This window comes from Etheostoma cragini, chromosome 20 (genome assembly GCF_013103735.1).
Source record: "Etheostoma cragini isolate CJK2018 chromosome 20, CSU_Ecrag_1.0, whole genome shotgun sequence".
NCBI classification, from domain to species: Eukaryota; Metazoa; Chordata; class Actinopteri; order Perciformes; family Percidae; genus Etheostoma; species Etheostoma cragini.
In genome coordinates, this window is record NC_048426.1 from 11061107 (window position 1) to 11081869 (window position 20763).

At 39.8% G+C, this 20763-nt stretch overlaps 1 long non-coding RNA gene across 1 annotated transcript in view; it reads left to right on the forward strand.

Moving 5' to 3' along the window:
* Positions 1–13954, forward strand: part of LOC117936102 — a 39403-nt gene extending 25449 nt beyond the window's left edge. Inside the window, exon 3 of the long non-coding RNA XR_004654889.1 lies at positions 13639–13954. This is a non-coding gene — a long non-coding RNA (uncharacterized LOC117936102). The remainder of the gene's footprint in view (positions 1–13638) is intronic.
* The last annotated feature ends 6809 nt before the right edge of the window (positions 13955–20763 follow it).

Here is a 20763-nt window from a genome sequence, read left to right on the forward strand (position 1 = left end):
GATGGTGAACCATTTCATTCTGGTTTGTTTCACTGGTGTAAAGGCTTTCTCATTGTAATTAGTTTCTTCAGGACAACAAAACATCAGACGAGTGCACATTGTTTCTGATTTATGAAGCATTAGAAGGTTGGGGGGGAGACAAATGTTCCCAACTAAATAAAGCAGGGCGCAGCTAAGCTCTCAAAGACAATGTCACACAGAGAAAGAGGAGAGGAAGAAGGTGATTAACTTTCATTTCCTATGCCTTATTATTCCTTCCCCAAATTAAATTTCAGAGGAGAAGATAAATCTACCGGCAGTGCCCGGATTTGTGCACCTAACGTCCAGGAATAGCTACAGCTCGCCACTGCTCAGCTTATCGCTTTAAATTCACAGCAAACTAGCTGTCTTGCTTGCCCCGGCAATATCAAAGCCTGCATTACTTCATTTTGTGTGTGTGTGTCCGTGTGTGTTTAAATGTGTGATGGGGAGAAAATAAGGTCGTCAGTCAGTCTACCTCAGGTTGATATTTATAGATATGGACTGTGTGTGTGTGTGTGTTTGTGTTTTCTTGGCCTGTGTGTGTTCCTATGTGATATTTGTGTGAATGTGTTTGAGGCTCCAGTAATGGTTTATATAAGGAGATCAATAGGATTGAAAGCATGAATCATGCAGCCTTTTAATCACATTCCTTTCAGCCGATTTCTAGATGGACACATGGATAAGTAGATATTGATGTCATGACTCAACAATCCATCATGCTCATAATAGCATTGTAATGGAAGGGCCGAGTGTCCATTGACTCCTGTAACTATCGGAGTCAACAGGTAACAATCCCTTTTCTCATTTATTCCAAGCAGACACAGTTGGACTCATTCTAATAATCGGACACCAGCTCTGAGTTTATTAATGCTTGTACATTAGATTTGTTAGATGTGCACATTAAATACATATGATAGCTTTAATGCATTCAACTTTAATTTTATTTACCCCTGGGGGCAAGGTCAAATTTGGTCAAACACCTAACACACACAGTCTTGAACATAAAACATGACAAACAACACAAAAGATGTGATAGCAATATGTCGAACATTTAGTAATACCCATTTAGTAGAACCCACAACACAAGCTCACATAAAACAATGAATATCAGTTAAAGTATGAATGAACAGATTAATAACTTATTTTTCACATTAGGTTAGAAACATTTTGGTTCACCAGGCAGTGAGGATCCAAACATGGATGAAGTGGCTACCAGACTAGATGGAGGCCATTTCATCTAATAGTAGTTTCAGATGTTCATGTTATTCTTCCCTTGGCCGTGCCCAGAGCCGTCCACTGGACTCATGCACTGAAAATACATTAAAATTACTTTTTTTAGAATCTGGATAGGTAATAAAACCTCATTATTCAAAAATATAAAATGTAAATTATCAATTTAAGTTGTTTCTTTCATAATGGCAGTATTACAGTTAATAGTATATGTGTGGCATGTGTTTTAAGGATTGAATTAAAGTGTACAAAGAGTAAAGTGTAAAATAATCTGCCTTTAACAACAGCACTCCAGTGTTTTAGTATTGTATTTCCACATAGTTAGGAGACTTGCAAGAGAAAAAGAGTGGTCAAAACATTAAACATCATTGTCGAATGAAATAGTGATACATTGGTATAACTACTGAAAGAATGAGATTGTGGAAAAGATAACTGATAGCCTTGATTCGGTAGTACAATTTACATTAAAACCGCACTGCTTCTTGTCACACATATGTCAATTGTTATTGCTAGGTTTTCTCTGTCTGAAGAGAATAAACATTTTAAGTCATGAGTGAGTTTTCCATCAGCCTTTTACTAATTTGACCATCTGCCATCAAGAGAAACTCTCAACGCTTTAGCTCCGTGTTTGAAGGAAGAGCGGTAACTGGCTTTTTGTTTTTTTGCTGGGAAACAAATCTGCCAATTTCCAACAAAAATCTGAACAAACACCCAAACTAGTGCGGCCCAGGCTGCCAATTTCCTTAGCAGTGGTAGAGATTGTTAACAATGATTGTATTAGCACAATCATTAGGCCAATTTGTTTTCTAAGGATTTGTTTAGCTTAGTAGGCTTGAACACAATAAGCCACTATTAGAATAAAACCAAGTGATTTCTATTGTCTGACAGTGTGCAGCTTGATACATTATTTCATTTCTACCTTCAAATTAGGATATCATACTTCATACTAAACATTTTGCACTGAACTGGTGCTGACTAGTTCTCAATAGTCTTAGCAGAAACTTACATTTGAATTGGACTATGTTGTAAACTGTAAAAACCTAATGAAGGCAGAATTAAACAGGATGGTCATCATGGGCCTTGGGACAATTGTGTGGTCCAGTTTAGGGTTTGGACATGCTGGGGAATTGTTTGCCCAGTCCCATCTTAGTCAGTCATATTCCCCATCTTTCATTGATATTCATAATGCCTGAGACTGAGCCATTTGTTCAATTTCTATGCCAACTGTGGTCCACCCACCAGTTATGAAAATGTATGGGCATGTTTGTAGACCACAGAGACTCATTGTAATATAAAGGAGAACCAGCGGATCAAGCGTGTGTCCTCTCCAAGTACCTTTTGACTTATCTTGTCTTGCTTTTGCCTGGCCTGCACATATTTTACAAAATGTACAGTATAAGAAAAATTAAAAAAGCTTTGATTTCACGGGTGGTATGTATGGTAATTCATTCTGCTAAGCATTACGTCACTGTAATAACACATACGAAGCAGCGCTCTACACCATCACATCAGTGCTGCAGGTGGTAATTATTCTTTACGTAAGAAAGAATGATTGACAGACGACGATTGACATGTAAAAAAATTCTAAAATCTCCTACTTAATTATTGTTAATTTGCATTAGGTGGCTATATCTAATGGGGGAGTGTAATGATAGAGTGATTGTCCTTGTTAATTATCTCATGTCCTCACAACACCTCTTTTCTCAGTGTTTAATTATACTGGGTTGTCTGTATCTTAGTTTACATCATATACAATGAATTCTACAGACTATTATATTCTACAGACTATTATATGGTTAAAAAAAGACCCACAAATAATGTGGGAGGTAATGTTATTAAAACCTCAACTTGAAACTTGTTATCAGATGTGTATTGGTGGTTCAAGTTTTCAGTGCATAGGGGCCAGACCCTGGTGTGCTGCAGTGCATAACTGAAAGCCTGTTTGTTTCTCTCCCTTTGTGCATATATAGTTTTTGCGTTGGTGTGTGTGTATTGTGTATGTGCCCCTGTCAGACTGTGGGTAGTAAAAGCAGGGTCCATGGGACTTGTGTGTGTGTTCGTGCTTGTGTCCTTCCAACATGCTAATTATGCCAGCAGTAATGCATATTGTACCACATTCAAAGACATTTTTGACTTTTTTCTTTTTCACTCGCTTTGTCTTTCTGCCAATTCAATCATACAGGTACACACACACACACACACACACACACACACACACACTCTGAAGCCATTCATGCCGACGTCTGTGTGTGCGTGTGTGCACAGACTTGCCTTTATGAGTGTGTTGACACGACCATGTGAGTGTGTAAATGTTGTCAGACTTGGATCAGACAAATGATAGATTCTGGGGATCTTAAACTTGTTGACGGTGTGTGCTGGCTGCAGGAGGCTGAACTGAGTGTGGATTTGAATCACTGCCTAAACTGGGACAAGTGATGAGCAGAGCAGGACCTTGAAGGGATGTATCAAGTTCTCAGCCCATTAGCCTTCAGCCCCGATTTTTTTTGTCTGCTGCTTCTTGGTTCCTGATGGTGGCACGGTCAATAGTTAATTAAAGGCTGACACAGGAGAAGGGCCCTCATACTGCTGCAGGGTGGAAGGGTTCTTCCCTGATTTAGCCTACCTTTTATACCTTTATTCTGCTTTTCTCATCTCTCTATTTTGAAATTGAAGATATTTCCTCTTTTTTTTACAATTTATTACAGCTAGTTTTGGCCATCATTGCCTTGGGATTACACCCACTTCAGACAATTATTCTTTACGTTACAATTTATGCCAAATGCCAACCGTCAGTGCTGGAAGTAGTGTGCCCTTTATGTTCCGGCGGTGGATGGAGCGTTCATGCTGAAGATTGGAGTTTGGGTCTTGTCACAGACATACAATTACATTTATCTTTTTATTACACTTAACGTACACAAAACGTACCGTTTTTGGCAGAGTTGTGCATTAAAATGCACGACTACAGACAATTTGACTTGTCATAGCAGAAAACACAGGTGTAACTATTTACACTAACGATGGCTCTGTTCTATTTAAAGGACTCGTAATCTATGCCAATGAGCAAGCTAAATAGTGTGAGACTGAAACACCTAAATGAAATTCAGCCATCAGTATTAATATTATTAATTACACCTGTGCAGCCTGCTATGACATATCAAATGTCCTCCTTGAAAATGGTCTGTTAAATGTAGTTTTCCTTCATCCTGCTGAGTGCTCCGTGTGTTCTCTCTGCATCTACAACCCCTGTCTTCTGTGCTCAAGTTTATTTATTCTATAGAACAGGGGAAGACCTCAAGAAAAAGAACCGGAATAAGACCTCTGGTTGTCGGATCCTTTGATATTTACTTTTGATGATCTGGCCTCTATATGTACTTGATTTGATCAGCATGCAGCCTGCTGGTTGCTGTCTTTAGCTAGAAATTAAATTTGTGTTTGCCTTTTTACAATCTAAAGGAAATGGTATTTTGGTTCCAGTTTATTCCCCATCAGCCTCAGTCCTCTTAGGGGCCACTGACCACAGAGCAACCAAGGATGCCTTATTGTTTGCATGCCCACACCCTCAGTTTCCCTACAACAGGTATTGAACATCTTTCAATGATGATGATCTGCGTTCCATTAGTTTTAATTAGCCTAGGTGTATTTAAATAGCTCCGAGCAATAATTAACTAGCCAGAGCATCGAAGTGGGAGTAAGTGAGTGAGTAAGGCTGTACTGTTGTGGAGTGGTGTTGTTGTTTACATCCTGCAGCTTGTTCCATCAGCCACGGCACTCTGCCAAGACTGCATTAAAGAGGAGCCTGTTTGTTTCTTCCCCTCTTCTCCTCGGAACATCTCCAGAGGGGAGAGGGTCTGCATCTGGTAGTTGCTCATCGTCTGCGTTATAACAAACAACCCACCGTAGGACAGGTGCAGTGGGAAAGAGAGAGAGTGCGAATCAACGGTCTAACATGATTGAGAAGAGAGGGTGAAGGTGGGTGGATGCTTCCAGGGCACAGCTCAAGATGGTGTTTGAAGTGCTCTGGGGGTCTCCTCCCTTTGTCTCTCATAATGAGCTTTTTATGTTCCACAGTATTTTGCACAACATGTGATGGTCGCTGAACGCTTCCTTCGTGGCCTCCTGATGGTTCTGTTCTCTTTTTTATCCGTCTATTCAGCACTCCATGCAAATTTAATTATAAGCATCTGGTTAGTGAATAGGACTAATTAGCAGATAGGGGTGAGAACATCAGGTCAGAGGCTCTCCTCTCGCTTTCACCCCCGTGTCCTCACCGTCTCCCCCTTTCCCTCCGGCTGAGATGATGCCGCTGTTTGGACTGGTGTCTCGGCTGTCTACGTGCTTCCATTTGTCTTACAGACAGAATGTTTGTATAGCAAATGAAAAAAGTAAAGAAGGTTAGGACAATTGAAAGGTACTTCAAAACAAAACCAGCAACAAGCTGTGAGGAGAATAAGATGAATAGCATTCTGAATTCAAAGTCACAGCTGGGCTTATAGAAAAAAAGAACTCTATAATTAGAGGAGAAGGGTGAGTTCCAATTGAGGTGAGCGCATAATCGGATAAGAAAGAGAGGCTTCGGAAACTACATAGGAACACTAAAGTTTGCTTTCAAAGATTCTGTAATTTCAAACAGTACTCTCAGAGCCAGGAGCTGCTCCCTGGGCCAACATATTGCCTATAATGATGCAGCCTGCAGGGCGTAGAAGTATCCCCACAGACCTTAAAATTAAGACATTTTTTTCTGCACTTTCACTACTCCAAAACCTAAAATACTCCCTCTCCCCCATAAGGAGTTCTGTTCATTTAGCCCGTGGATGGGTCCAGTTTCTCTTGTTTTTTGTAAAGATCTTAACCAGCGTTATTTGTCTCTCTGAAATTGGCAAACGCCTGCTTGAGTGTGAAAGTGTAAGATTGATTGATTCATTTGTTCTGTTGTATTTAGAAGCACACACAAAGAACAAATGCGCTCATGCTTTCTCTGGTCCATGAAATGATCTGACAGCTGATGTTTAAATGCTGATTCTCTCAGTGTCTCTTTGCCAAGTGATGGAAAGCTTCTACTCGTCCCATTTCAACAATCGTTGCAGCATACAGCCGCAGGTTGTTACGCATTGTCTATTGATGTTTTGCTACCAGAAGAGTGTCTGAAGATCTTTGCATATTTTTTCTTTTGACCCCATTTTTATCAACATAAAAACAGTAATTAGTGGCTGACATTACCATTAGCTCCTGTCTGTCCTTGCTGCCTTCGGGAGGTGCCGCAATAGCCTGGGTAACACAATAACAACATGCTGCACAACATGTCAGTGTAGACTTCGCCAAATGCATGTGATGTTTTAATGAGGAACAAATGGATGGCATTAAAGATAAGTGAAGTGGGGGAAGCGAGACGAAAAGGACGACGAAAGGAAAAGAAGGGGGAAGAGTCAAACACGAGAGGACACAAGTCGTTTAATTGGGTTGTAATGGAGGTCAGTGCTTACATGGTATCTTGGCAGTCAGCAAACCCTCGGTCCACCAAGCAGCCACACAGTCTCCAGGGCTACATGACTAAATGGTAGATGTCTGTTAAGGAGATGAGGAGTGATAGTTGTAGAGGACGAAACAGAAGACAACATAGAGGACCTCTAAGGCCGTGTTTCATTTAGTCCTCCGGTCACAGGAGGGGAGTGGTGACTGACAATAGAGGTGACTCGCCTGTCTGCTCTGCTGATTGCAGCACTGACTGACTGACTCTCTCTCCCGCTCTCCCGCTGTCTTTCGCTTTTTAACTTGCACTCACAGTCTTTCCCTGTCTCTTGCTTTATCTCACACTCTGTTCCTCGTCTCTCTTCTGTGGATAACTGTCATCTAAAGGGAAGGTTTTGTTTTAGAATAAACATGATAATGTGTTGGGATCCAGAAACTGTCAGATAAGTTACACAAGGAGATACTGTTTCTTGTCTTTTCTTTGACAACAGTAGGTCAGAGCATTGACTTTGCAATTTCATTTCTTTGCACAAATGCTGCCAGCAGTGCAGGTCAGCTGTATTTGTGCAAGGGGTCGCTCCACAGAGGTTTATAATTCTGGAGCAGCCGTGGTGTAGTTTGACATGAGGAGAAGTTTGATTATTTTTTAAATTGAACCGACTGCAGTAAGAGTGTTAGGGAAGGTGCGTTCAGACAGCAAGTGGTTGTCCCATTTCTGCTCCTATCTCATCATGTAATATGTAAAATGCAGTTGTTGTAGCACAAAAGAGAAAGACTGGTTGGGAAAATGGAAACATTTTCCTTTGGTTATGTAAACTAACTTTGAAGCTGATGTTGCTCTAAGCCCTTCTTCTTCACTGATATATTTGCAAACTGGTGTAGTATAGGTAATTGTTCTCAAGAGGACTCCGATACATTCACTGGGTATAATTTGATTTCTCTTCCTTGTAGTGGTTCCCATGGTTGCCAGGGTTGCCCGTTAAGCTGAAACGCAAACTGGAAGAGTTCAGTGATCATCCACTCTGGAGCCACTGACAAATGGCTGCAAGCATTCAAGAGTAGTAGTCACTGCTGTCTAAGGCCATGTTCTGACCAACAGTAGCCCTGAGGACACTCTGTTGACCCAGCCAGGCTGCTGATGCGTAGGGCACTGTAAGGCTATCTGGCAAAAAAGTTGAACACAATGCATCACAATCATAGGTGCCACCGCTCACAGATTTGTAACTTTAAGGCATGTATTTCTACGATTTACTTCACAATCGTTGCATAGGAAGATAAAAGTATTGTCATTTTGATAACTTTCTATGGTTGTAAAATCCTGTACTTGTAATACCATGCTGTGCAGTGATTTGTCATCTGATAAGCCTTTAAACTCATGGACTCAAACTGGACGTCCTGGTTAATATTTATAGACCATACTCAACAGTTCCCACCTAGAGCAAGCACTAGGTGACAGAGGCAAGGGAAAACGTCCTTTTAAGAGGCAGAAACCTCGAGCAGAACCATGGCTCAGGGTGGGTGGTTATCTGCCTGGATTAGGTTGGGGGTGAGATAAAGAGACAGACAAACAGACACTATTTGCCAGAACAAAATCAAGGGTGTGGTTAAAAATGTGACTCGGTTTATGAACACTTTGAGAGAAGCCAATAGAATCTAATAGAGAAATAAACGCAGTACTAAGGCTATCATTCTCATCCAAATGAATATTAAAATCCCCTACAATAATAACTTTGCCCATATTAAGGAGTAAATTGACAAAAACTCTGCAAATTCAGAGTACAGCCTAGGTGCTCGGTACACTCTAACAAATAGAATTGGTTCTAGTGATTTCCAACTTGGGTGTGAAAGACTAAGAACAAGACTTTCAAACGAGTTATAATTTAGTTTAGGTTTAGAGCTATTTAGTAGACTAGAATCGAAGATAGCTGCAACTCTACCTCCTCGGCCTGTGCCTTGAGGAATGTAAGTATTAATATGACTGGGAGGGGTGGATTCATTTAGACTAACATATTCTCCATCACCCAGCCAGGTTTCAGTAAGACAAATAAATCAACATTATAATCTGATATTTATTCATTTACTAGTACACCTTTAGAAGAAAGAGATCTGATGTTTAAGAGTCCCCATTTAATTCTCCTATTCTTTTGCACTATTGCACTTGGGGTTTTAATTGTTATGAGGTTTTCAGGCACAGCTCCTCTACTGTTTACCTTTGGTTCAAATAATTTCAGTGGTTGGGGGACAGATACCGTCACTATGGGGTTTTAACTAGGTAACTCCTGAAATGGAGAAGCAGAGAAGTGTGTTAGACTGCGACTCTGCGTAGGGTTTTGGGGGGTAACTGCTGAAATATAAGGGCTGAGAAGAAGTGTGTTAGACTGCAACTCTGCCTCCTGGTTCCAACTGGTCTGATGCCTTTAAAGACTAGCAGGAGTGGTCTGTGCCAGAGAAAACTCAATACAACACATGTTATTTGGACCAGAAGAAGTTGAAGAAAAGAGCGTTAACAGGAAAAAACTCAAACAAGTTACATGGTTTTTATAAGGTCTGTCCTGATAAAAGAGATGATTAAATGTTTTTGTGCAATGGGACGTAACATTGGTGAGTCTGGGAAACATTTGTATGTAGTCGAAACAACACACCAAAGCTGGCACCTTATCTTCTAAATGGCAACAGAAGAAGTGTTTTGTAGGTTTGATGTTTTATTTAGTTTATTGAGAAGGAATTGTGTGACATTAAGCTTTTTTCCCCTTGTAAACACAACATATGCAGAGGCCTCAAAAAGTAGGCAAGGGGGGCAGAATGAGAAAAGGAATGGGGGGGGGAGCATAAACAAGTCGGGTCTGGCTGAGTGAGCAAGCTAATTAACTCGAAAAACTATAAAAATGTAAATTGCAATTTGCTACCGTGGGCATCTAATTAAAGCCACTGGAATGTTAAGGACCAAATTGAATTTTCTAAAGAAGAGGAAAAATATATGATTTTGCCACATTGTCAGGTATGGATTGACTACAGTGGCCTTCTTCCCAGCCATACGGAGACCGAGAGGAAGGGAGGGTGGGTGGAAGAGGGACGTGAAGAGGGAGCAGAGAGAGGCAAAGAAATGACAGAAAGGTTTGAACAGAGAAGGCTAGAGAGATATGTTGAACTAAGTGTTCCTGCAAAAGCAAAACAGTTTGGCAGTGACAGAGAATGTAATCAGAGCCAAATGGCCCTCCTAATACTCCACAGGTGCACAAGGCAGACGGAAACATGATACTCGGAGGAATTATATGAAATAAAGATTGACTGGGACCTGCTACAAACCCCCACTAGGTTCACCAAACCTCTAAGAGCCTCCATGGCCCTGGAGTTAATTGTGTTAGATTAATTGGTGCAGTGTACGTATGATACTTAAGTGTAATTATTGTGCATGCAAAATTGTTGTGGGTTATCTTGTTAAATCATATCCTCTGGGTATGTGATTAGTGTGTAGTTCTTTTGCGCATGTTTATGTATGGCTATGTCTTTGAGTGTGTACGGGCGACTGTGTGTGCATGCATGTATTCAGGTGAACAAAAATAAATTACCCTTAATGCATCATTGTGGAAGAGCCAAGCGGCTGCTTTTAAATGTCCGTCTATGTCTCAATCTAAAACTGGAAGTGTACGACAAAGACAAAGAAATCCCTAAAGGGAAGCTAGGCAGCGTCTCCACACACTTTATTATTTGTTTTACTCATTCTGTTTTTATTTTACGGCCGCATAGCTCTGAATATTTAAGCTGTCATTATAGCAGATGTGCACAGGAAGGCTGAGGATTGTATGGCTTTTATTGAAGTATAAACAATAATCACCAGCTCCCCTAACAAACAGAGCAGGTCGGCTGAAGGATCTGGCTTTCTCCACCATGATGTTAAATTCATAAAGCTAATGAGAGGGATTCTGGTGTGGCACAAAGTAGAGACCAGCCGGATACTCGGCTGAAACGAGTATCCGTAACTGATAATGCACTTTTGCCGAATACAAGTATTATACGAGTAACACGAGTCAATATTTGTGCTCGGATTGAATAAAAATCCGAATTAAGTGACGGACTGTGTCTGCGTTCTGTGATAGTCACAGCGCCCCTCCTCTACACACACGCTCTGCTCACTCACTCACACACAGAACACGGAGAAGTGAACAGCGCTCTGTCTCTCTCTCTCTCTCCCTCTCCCTCAGTCACTCAGGTCCCCGGGTCTTAACGTATACGTATATAACGTATCTTTATGCACATTAATACACATTTTTACCTGGGGTGCCAAAACTTTCGAGCACCGCTGTATTCTTCTATTTGTTCCCTCTCCCCTAAATGAAACGTCTCTTCATTTTAAGTTGGACATAAAGTGTCTGAAGGGCAGAATTGATCTCATTTGCAGCCGTCTCGATGGCTCATCGTGGAGCCAAGAGAGCAAATGTAGCTGATAAGTACGAAAGCCTTGATGGACAAATTTACAAGCAGCCATAAATCCTTCCTTTTCTTCGCTACCTCCTTTTCCTGTCTCCCTCCACCGTCTACCAGCGTCCATGTCAACGGTTGCAGTTTGTTAGCCCAGTAAAAGTTTCATACGGGCAGAAGAGAAGAATGGTCTGTCTGTTGCTGCCATGAGTTACGGGCTGCAGTAAACAAACTTGAAAAAGGCAATAAATAGACTGAATCAGGATGGCAGCTCCAGTAATGCATTAACAAGAGCTGCTAGGCTGCTCAAGACAAGCTACTGTGGGTGCACTGTATGAATGTGGCATGTTTCTGTCTGAATTTATTCCAAATCATAATTAAGAAAATATTCTTTTAAATTACTTCCTTATGGTAATGTTTTACCTTGACTTTCTGTGCAATAGTAGGAATATCTGGCAATATAATGCTACCAACAATGACAGTTGCCATTGTTGATAGTTACACTAACACAAGCAGCCTCAGAAAAAATGAGACTTATGTAAACTTCTGTTGGAGGTCGCATTTATTGAGGATTGGATAAAAATATAGTAGAAAAAAATCTTGTAATTTTGTCCACACACGAGGTTTTAAAAAGTGATCAGAGAATTTGCAGTCTTCACTGCCTTAATGATTTGTGTTGTCGGAATGAGTCTGTGTCCAGATATTGGGGGGTACTACTGCATACTGTATGTGGAAAAAAAAGTTATCCAAAGGCTTTCATGGCTCCAGAGGGAGGTGGATGAAGTTTGATAATTGCCTCAAGTGATGCCACATAAAACAGCGTTAGTTGGGGTTGAAGACTAAGAGTTTGACACTGAAAAAATGTAGAAGTGAGTTTACCCGACCTCTGTATGGCCCTCATCTCGGCTTGAGGATACATTAGCCGCTACTAAATAACACACCAATGTTGCATCGTGGGTAATGTTGGCGCCCACTTTCGTCAAGTGTTAGGATGGTGTGGAATAAAAACAAGTAGTATTTCCTTTTCTTTTAGTAAATCTCAGTTTCTTTACCTCTGTCTTTACTAACAGTCCCAACTACAGACATTCAGAGGTGCTAGAAAGTGACAAGGCCATATTGATCGTATAACACCTTCACAAAGCAGTGTGTTATTCATATTTATTAAGTTTCATAGAAATGGATTGTGTCAGTAGTGGCTGTATGTCATTCTGATATTACAGACAACACATGCACGCGCACAGACATACGCATATCGATCACAAGTAAAACACTTGCGGAGCAAAATGACCATACATTTATGTGTTGTAGAAAATGACAGTTAATGATTACCTCAGCAATGTTTTTTTAAATTAATTAAATAAAGGCATTTTTCCTCTCTGCTGGTTGTAGCACCTGGGGCCCATTTTTTTCCACCAACTGCATTCTAACTTAACATATTCGTTGCCTTAAGTACAAAATAATTTATTACAACAAACAACCTATTAATAAGAAATCAATATAAGATTCCCAGAAGTGTTTTGAGCAAAATGTTAATGAATTTTTAAAAACCTCTTAGGTGAAACAAATTGAAAAACTGAGAAAAGTAAATAGGGTACTGGATGCCAGATAACCATGAATTAATTGATATAAAAAATAATTGGCAAAATAAGTTTTTGTGTGCATACATTAACATGTATTGATGCGTGAGTGAGTTTGTGTTTCATATTGCTTGGCTGATTTTCTTTTTCTTTGACCTCCAAGTGCCTTTTGACAGTTCCGTGTGCTAAATCAGAACAAATACATTCTTTTACAAGTGTAATTTTAGGTACAGTAGTCACACATGACAGCATTAAATAAAAGTTGACTATTTGCATAAATACAACACATATTATGAAGGACAGAAATTCTCTGTTTTGAAATTGTCAAATGCCATCTGGTCATTTTGTTGTTGCAACCACATCTTCCATTATATCATATACAGTACATTGTATTTCAACCTGTTTCAACCGTCTTTACTGCATCACTTTCTCTTGACCCATGCATCATGTAAAACATTTCTATATATACACACAGTAATTTGTATTTTTAAAAAGACAATTTAAAAGAAAATACACTGCTGCCGAGAATTCTTCAGTTATTATTTTCTCTTCTAGTGCGGCTGGTATTTTATGCTCACATATTTTAATTTGCTTATATAGTCAAACCATTTACTTGAACAAATATACAAGCCGCCACTCGCAGGTGAGACATGCACAGATACACACACACACACACACACACACACAAATAAAATAGCATACTGTGAATCAGATGCCGCAGCCTCTGTAAAATCTCTTTGTTAGTACTGCAGGGCATCAGGCTCCATGTAGCCATGTGTGTGTCATAAGTATGCGTCTTGGGAACTAAATCGCCCCTCTCTCTCTCTCTCTCTCTCTCTCTCTCTCTCTCTCTCTCTCTCTCTCTCTCTCTCTCTCTCTCTCTCTCTCTCTCTTTCTCTCTCTTTTACTCTGTTTCTGCTTGCAGGAAGTCCGCACAGAGCCTAAGAACAGGAGGACACAATGAGATGGCAGCTCCGCTTGGCTGGCCAGGCATAGCCGGAACAGGAAGCTAGATTACCTCCCACAGGGTCTCTGTAGGTGTGTGTGTGTGTCTGTGTGTGTGTGTGTGCGTGTGCGTGTGTGCGTGTCTGTGTGTGTGTGTGTGCATGTCCATGTGCGTGTGTGTGTGTGTGTGTGTCCTTTTCCAATTAGGAACACATTCATCTCTTTGCCAAAAGGGTCATTGGTACACTCTTGTTTTCTTTTACTCTTTTTGGAAAACACATTCCTACTGGATGCCTGCAGAACTGGACAAAATTTGGACATGATGCTATTAAAGTATTTTAAATACTATGTAACACAAATATTGTGAGAAAACATGCTACAGAGGTGTACGGTTCATGCAACACACTGCACTGTATGTGTGATAAGGGTAATAATAATCATTGTTAGCTACTGTATGCAATAGTCTCGCATTGCCAGACCTTCTTCCACAGAGCTGTGGTGGAGGGTCTGGCTAGTGCTCACAGCAATGCGGGATGGGAGAAAAACATGCTCTGGTTTTTTGGCATTTCTTTAAACCAGTCACAATCGTCTTGGGCAGTGCCACTGCTAAATAGCCTCAGGAAGGAAGAAACAACAAAGGTTGTTTTGGTTGTGCTACAGAAACTCAGATTGGACAAAAGTCTAGATAGTCTGTCTGGATTTACTCTGCAGAGATCTGAGGAACAGATAACCATAGTCTTCATAAATCCACCGGAGTAATTTCAACACAAAGAGAGAAGAAGGTTACGGACATCCAAAAGTGTGACATCCGGCGGAATTTAAGCAGCTGAACGAGAGCAATCCCAGAAGTGGAACATCACGGATATAGACTAGCTTTGTACTAATTATTTTTTGAAAGAATCAATCATCAATCAGTGCAAATTAACTCCCAATTTTCCCGATTTCAACATTTCTTCAACAAGAAACAGAAACAGAACAGAAAATCAAACCTGTACAAGCTCGTAACATTTGTTGTGCACCTGCCAACTCACCAGCTTGCTTACAGTTAAACTTTGCAGTGTAATTAAAAGTTTCACATATTCACTTACATAATGTTTTGTGCACAAGTAGATACAGTTATACTTCCCCAGGAGATGATGAGATATGAAAATGTTTATGGTACATCAGAGATGGGAAGTAGCAAAGTACAAATACTTTGTTACTGTACTCAAGTAGATTTTTTATATTTTTTCTTTACTTTACTATTCATTTTTGTGGCAGCTTTTTACTTTTACTCCTTACATTTTAACACAAATATTGGTACTTTCTACTCATCTCATTTTACAAAATTGGCTCGTTACTTTAGTTTTGTGCAAAAAGTTGTCTTTCAGGTGTGATTTTGAACACCACACGGAGAAAAAGTGAGGGAAAAAAGGGTCTAGCTGTCCGGAGGATGATCAGTTGAGATTAGGTGTGAGTCCTTGAGAACTGTACTTATGTTGTCAGTTCATTTAAGCCTGTTGTTGTATTGATATAATGGAGACTGTTGAACACCCTGGCTCACATTTGTATTTTCGGTGCCTTATTTACATGCTACAGTTAGGCTACACCTCATTAAGATCATGTAATTAATAGTTGGTTTATTGTTATTTGTTAGCATGTATATGACTTCTATGCATTGTGTATGGTAGCCTTTGTATGTTATTGATTTCTTTGCAGAACCACACACACACACACACACACACACACACACACAGCCTAGCAGAGGCACACCCAGGTTTTAATGATGCTTGATGGTAATAGTCTAGTAGGTGAACCTGGAAATGTTTAGTGCACCAAAGTTTTATTGCAGAAATGTGAAGTATGGGTCCCCAGTATACATAAACTGCTGGATGCCAATTTGCATATGTTGAACAAGTGGCATAATTAGCATAATTAGTGTAATCGTCCATTTTGACCACATATTTTGCACTGTATAGCCAATTTCTACAATATGAGAGTGGTTTTAAAGGTTTTACGGGATGCTGATTTTTCTGGCATTTTCAGATTTTAAGAAGCTAATTCTATTACATATTTTGATTTATGTCGGCAAATTTTGATTACTTTCAGGCATAATGTTAGGTTACTTATATGGTAAACCCAATAATCTTACAATTCAGAATCATGAGTGCTCTTGTGAATGTTGATGCATTGTTTTCAGGGTGTAGTGAAGCTGAATCCCCTCCTGACACTTTTGAATATTCAATGCTTTTTGGATAAATAATGAATCTTTGTTTGGCTGAATGTTACACCTGAATATGAATTTCCGGAGAAAAAAACAATGCAGGTATTTGATATAACCTGGATCCTCTTTAAGACACCCAATGAGACAACATCCCCTAAGCCCATCACCATGTGTGATAAACAGACTGTATACAAATATACACTATGTATATGCCATACAAGACAGACCCTGCGAGTTGCTAGGACAATGCCCAAATGGCTGCCCAAGTTGGTCTGCAAGATCCCAATAGCACCCAAGTAAAACTCCGCCAGATGCAAGAGTTAAATCCGAATTCAATCTAATTGGATGGGATTAAACACAGAATTCTCACAGAATCACAATTTAATTCATATCTTGCTACTCAGTCAGAATCTTATTGACCTGGAGTCCCAGTCTCTGTCACAATAATCACGTATGTCACCTTTTAGGCCTATTGGCAGACAGAGTTTGGGAAGTGAGTACTTTTGCCATCTCTGCGGTACATTAACTGAATATAGACCAATAAACTGAGGAATCCAACCCCTAGTAATAGTTACCATTTATATGTACTATAATATAGGAGCTAGCACATATCCTCAGAGCCAACTCTGTTATTACACATGTACTTTAAACTTATTTTAACAAGAGGAGAGAAACGTGCAGGAAGGGCCGATAAACTGTACTGCACTAACTAAAACTGTCTCAAGCACTCAGCTTCACCTTAGTTGATTTCTACACTTTTACAAACATTGTCTATGCCTTTTTGTCATTCTAGACCCTTTCCTGTCCAATAGTAGTTTCCTGTACAACTGTCCATCATTAACCATTAATTAACATACAGTAGCTTCACTTATTTGCATTATTTTTAGCCTATATGTTTAGTTTTGTGGTTGCCTGCTTCCCCCCTCCTTCACCTGTTGCTGACCTTGTTTTTGAATAAGCCCAGCGTAAAGTCCTTTTTTTACCTTACCCAGTCCTCGCAACATTTACTAGATTTGTCAGTTCAATTCTCCAGTAATAGAACATGTGGACTATATAATCCTTAACCTCAAGTCAAGTCAAATAAAACAACAGGATGTTGACAAGCTCACACTGAGTGTTGAGGTTTACTTTCATAGGGAATAAGAATAACTCTTTAGGCTACTGTCTTTTTCCATTAAAGACCCCCAAGGGCTTGAAACTGTGCAACCCTTTTCCTACTAACTAGATTTTCATGATCCCGAATGTATATCTATGAGCAGCATGTAGACAAAGAGACAGATAGAAAGAGAGAGAGAGCGAGGCAGACATACGGGACATGTATCCAGAGGGGAGAGTGGTACTCTGTGAGGATTGATAGACTCCATATTGTGAGCTAATGATCTCCCTAGGGCGCTGGGGAGAAACGATGAAACCAGCATGCATGACACTGTCACACTCCCTATGTCATGCAGCCACCTTCATCTCTGCAGATCTTTCTCTTACTCTCTGTCTTCCTCTCAACCGCTCTTTGTCTTTTCCTCGGGGAAATGCATCGATTCACCTTTGTTTGTACTGTCACCCACACATATTCAACTGTCACAGCGAGGAACGGAGTTCACCAAACTGATGGAGCTGATTTAGAGGAAGAGGCATACGCATACACTGTCCTCATTTCCCAAAAATGGAACTCCCTGACATCTTTTCTCATTTACTTCAATCTGGATGAATATTGCCAGAAATGTCTGCAGGAGGTGTTTAAAGCTTACCTGTGAGATGGTTGACAATAGGTAGGAGATAGCATCATTTGCAGACATGGTTGGAAAAAGATCTTTTTAAACCAATTGTCAGCACTCTTACAATCACAGGCACAATGAACGCATTTGCTGGTTGTGTTGATGGAAAAGCACAATCATCTCCTGTGATCTGATTCTCATTGCCTTGCCAAGCTGTTACCGCTTCAAGACAAGACGAGGTAAGAGGAGAAGTGAAGACACAAAAGTGTATAGGTTGAAATGTTACCACTGAGGCATTATTGTATCTGACAGTATCTGCCCATAGACAAATTATGAGAGAGAAGGCCCACTATCCCTCTTATATTGGCGCATGAGACACCCAAAAGCAAAATAACAATATTTTACATCTTCTTGTAGTTGTATTGTGTCTCTGCGTAGTATTTTTTTTAATCATTAAACAATACATTTTAAGTTTCTCTGTAGTAGTTTGTACGTCTCTTTGTGGCCATTTTGCGTCTCTTTGTAGTTGTGGATGTGTGTGTGTGTATTTTGTAGCTGCTGGTCGTTTTTTGTCTTTTGTAGTTGTTTTGTGTCTCTTTGCAGTTGTTGATGTTGTCTCGCAGTTTTTTTGGGGTTCTTTAAAGTAATTTTCTATATGTCTATGTGGTAGTTGTGTCTCTATGTGATCATATAGAGCTCAACAGTGTGGTTCCGGAGGTGAAAATCCCATTCGTATTCTGCATTAGTATTTTGTGTATTAGACAAAATGTCTTAACCATCTAAAGTAGACTTACCATGAGCTAAGAGATTGGGAAACAATGGTTTGTTCTGTTGTAAAAGCTACAAGTCCACATGAAATCAGACTTGTTTGAAGAAAAACATGTTTTATTCGCGATGCCAGGGAGAAGTACTACACTTCCCACAATCCTAAGCACAGCAGCGATGTCTCTGATGGGTGGAGCTCTCTGTTATCATGTAAACGTTTACTGGACCCGCAAACCCGTAAACTGCTTGTGAGCATCAGACAGTATCTTCACAAATCCACTTGCATTTGGTTGGCTTGTTTCTAGGCTTAAAACCTTTTACACAAGCATATTCTGAATGGAGTAAATAAATTGGGATAATCACTAACCGAACTGGAGCCTTTAAAAACTAGCTAAGTTTCTATCCACTTGTCAATCAAATGATCTGAAGTTCGGTAAAAAAATAAAGCTGGTAAACATTTTAGCGCTGAATCAAACATTCAAGCAAACTTTTCCTAACAAAGTTTTTCTAGAGCAAATGGATCGCGCTGTCTACCAACAAATGATCAATATTGCACAAGTTGTAATACTGCTTGTGTGCCAGCTGATCGCAACATATCAAGCTATAATAAGAAACCGATTCAGATGCAACTTGCCTTTTATTTTTTAGTTTGAGCGCCTTCCATTGACCTCAGAGGACGTCCCACGGCTTGTCCTAACCTTTGTTGGCCATTTCCTTTAGCGAGTTTCTGATAAATTAAATCCAGAAAGTCTCTCGTCTCCTCGTTTGTCCACCTACATCTGTCTTTGTTGACATCCGGCATGTGTACAAACAGAGCAGAAATACTGGGCGGAAATGAACATAAACTTCTTTGTATTGTGGTGGGTTGCAACCATAAAATTACCCAAAACTTAATCACAGTTCATTATTTATTCGGCAAATAACATTTCCATCAGCATTTATCGCATAGGTTGTACATCGATCAAGAGAAAATCCAATGAGACCGAACGTATTTCCTTTGAGTCATTAATTCATATTCATGAAATTCCATTGAATTTTACTTTTTCCATAAGGCATTTTTCATTCGATATAACTTAATTGGAATAAAAATGTGTGGATGGAAACATAGCTAGTGTTGAGCTCTATAGCGTCTCTATATGTGTCTTTGTCTATATGTCTCTTTGTATGGCTTTTTGCATCTTTTTGAAGTTATTTGTGAGTAAGTGTCTCTGTGGTAGTGTTGTGTCTCTTTTTGAACGGTTTGCATCTCATTGTAGTAGTTTTGGGTCTCTTTGTAGTCATTTTGAAACTTTGTATTCGTTAGCTTCACTTTCAAACGAAAAAGATTCCAGAGTCACTTTAAAGAGAGGATCTAGCCTTGGGGCTCCCTGAACTCTTGGGCCCCTTAGGCCTGTTCAGAAATCCATCTATGGTTGTATTAAAGACATACTGGTGCCACCACATCCCCTCTCCAGTTCTCAACGTGGGACTTGTGTTTCTGCCCTTCTCTAACGCTGAAAACAAATAATATCCTTTTGATGCTGACACGTTGCCATTTTCGGTTCATTTCCAGGTTTCCCGTGAGAGGAAGTCTTGTAGTCTAGAATTACAGTTTTCTCAGCATCACCTCTCTTCACCTTCTCTCAGTTCTCAATCAGATGTACACAGCAAGGCCTATGTTTTGATTGCTTTGCTGCCTCCATGTTGTTGACTTGTTTTATATAGAGATAGACACTGAGGAAGAGAAGAGAGTAGGTGAGACGCAGCTTGTGAATGGGGTTAGATGTAGGCTGAACTATGTGTTGGCTCTGAAATTGCTAAGACCCATCGGTCTAAATTCCCCTCCTATTTCAACCTTATCTGTGCTGCATTTAAATGTGGGCAAGATTGACAAAGAAAGTGCTGTATTTCAAAAGATTTATACACCTGGGCTACTTGTTGAAAACTGTCTCTGTACTTCTGACTCACCATGACATTTTCTGTTAATGGTTTGATTATTTGAGTAATTGTCTTTGTTTTTTTTATCTGCATCATCATAGAGAAACAGGTAAAAAAAAAAAATGTCATTACAATTCTCAGAGGAAGAATAACATTGATTGAAGGCCCAGGGGACTGTATATCACTTACTGAGGCAGATTCATCTCAGCAGCTACATCTTGACACATGCAGACGCCAGCATGTTGTCCTATTTGTGCCAAAAAATAATAGCATTTCTGAGTATCTGGAAAGCATATTTTGTTTCACTTGAATGTTTGGTTATTCTGCACTGCAAAGGCAAATACAGGCAAATAAAGGTTTATCATGGCTCTATCAACTATTAAATTTAAGCCATAAATGTTATCGAATGGACCATAAGGTTTTTATAAGATTTTAACTGTCCAATCACACAATCATCAAAGTATAGCCTGTCTGCTGGGATTTGACAGGGTTATTGATCAATGCCAAC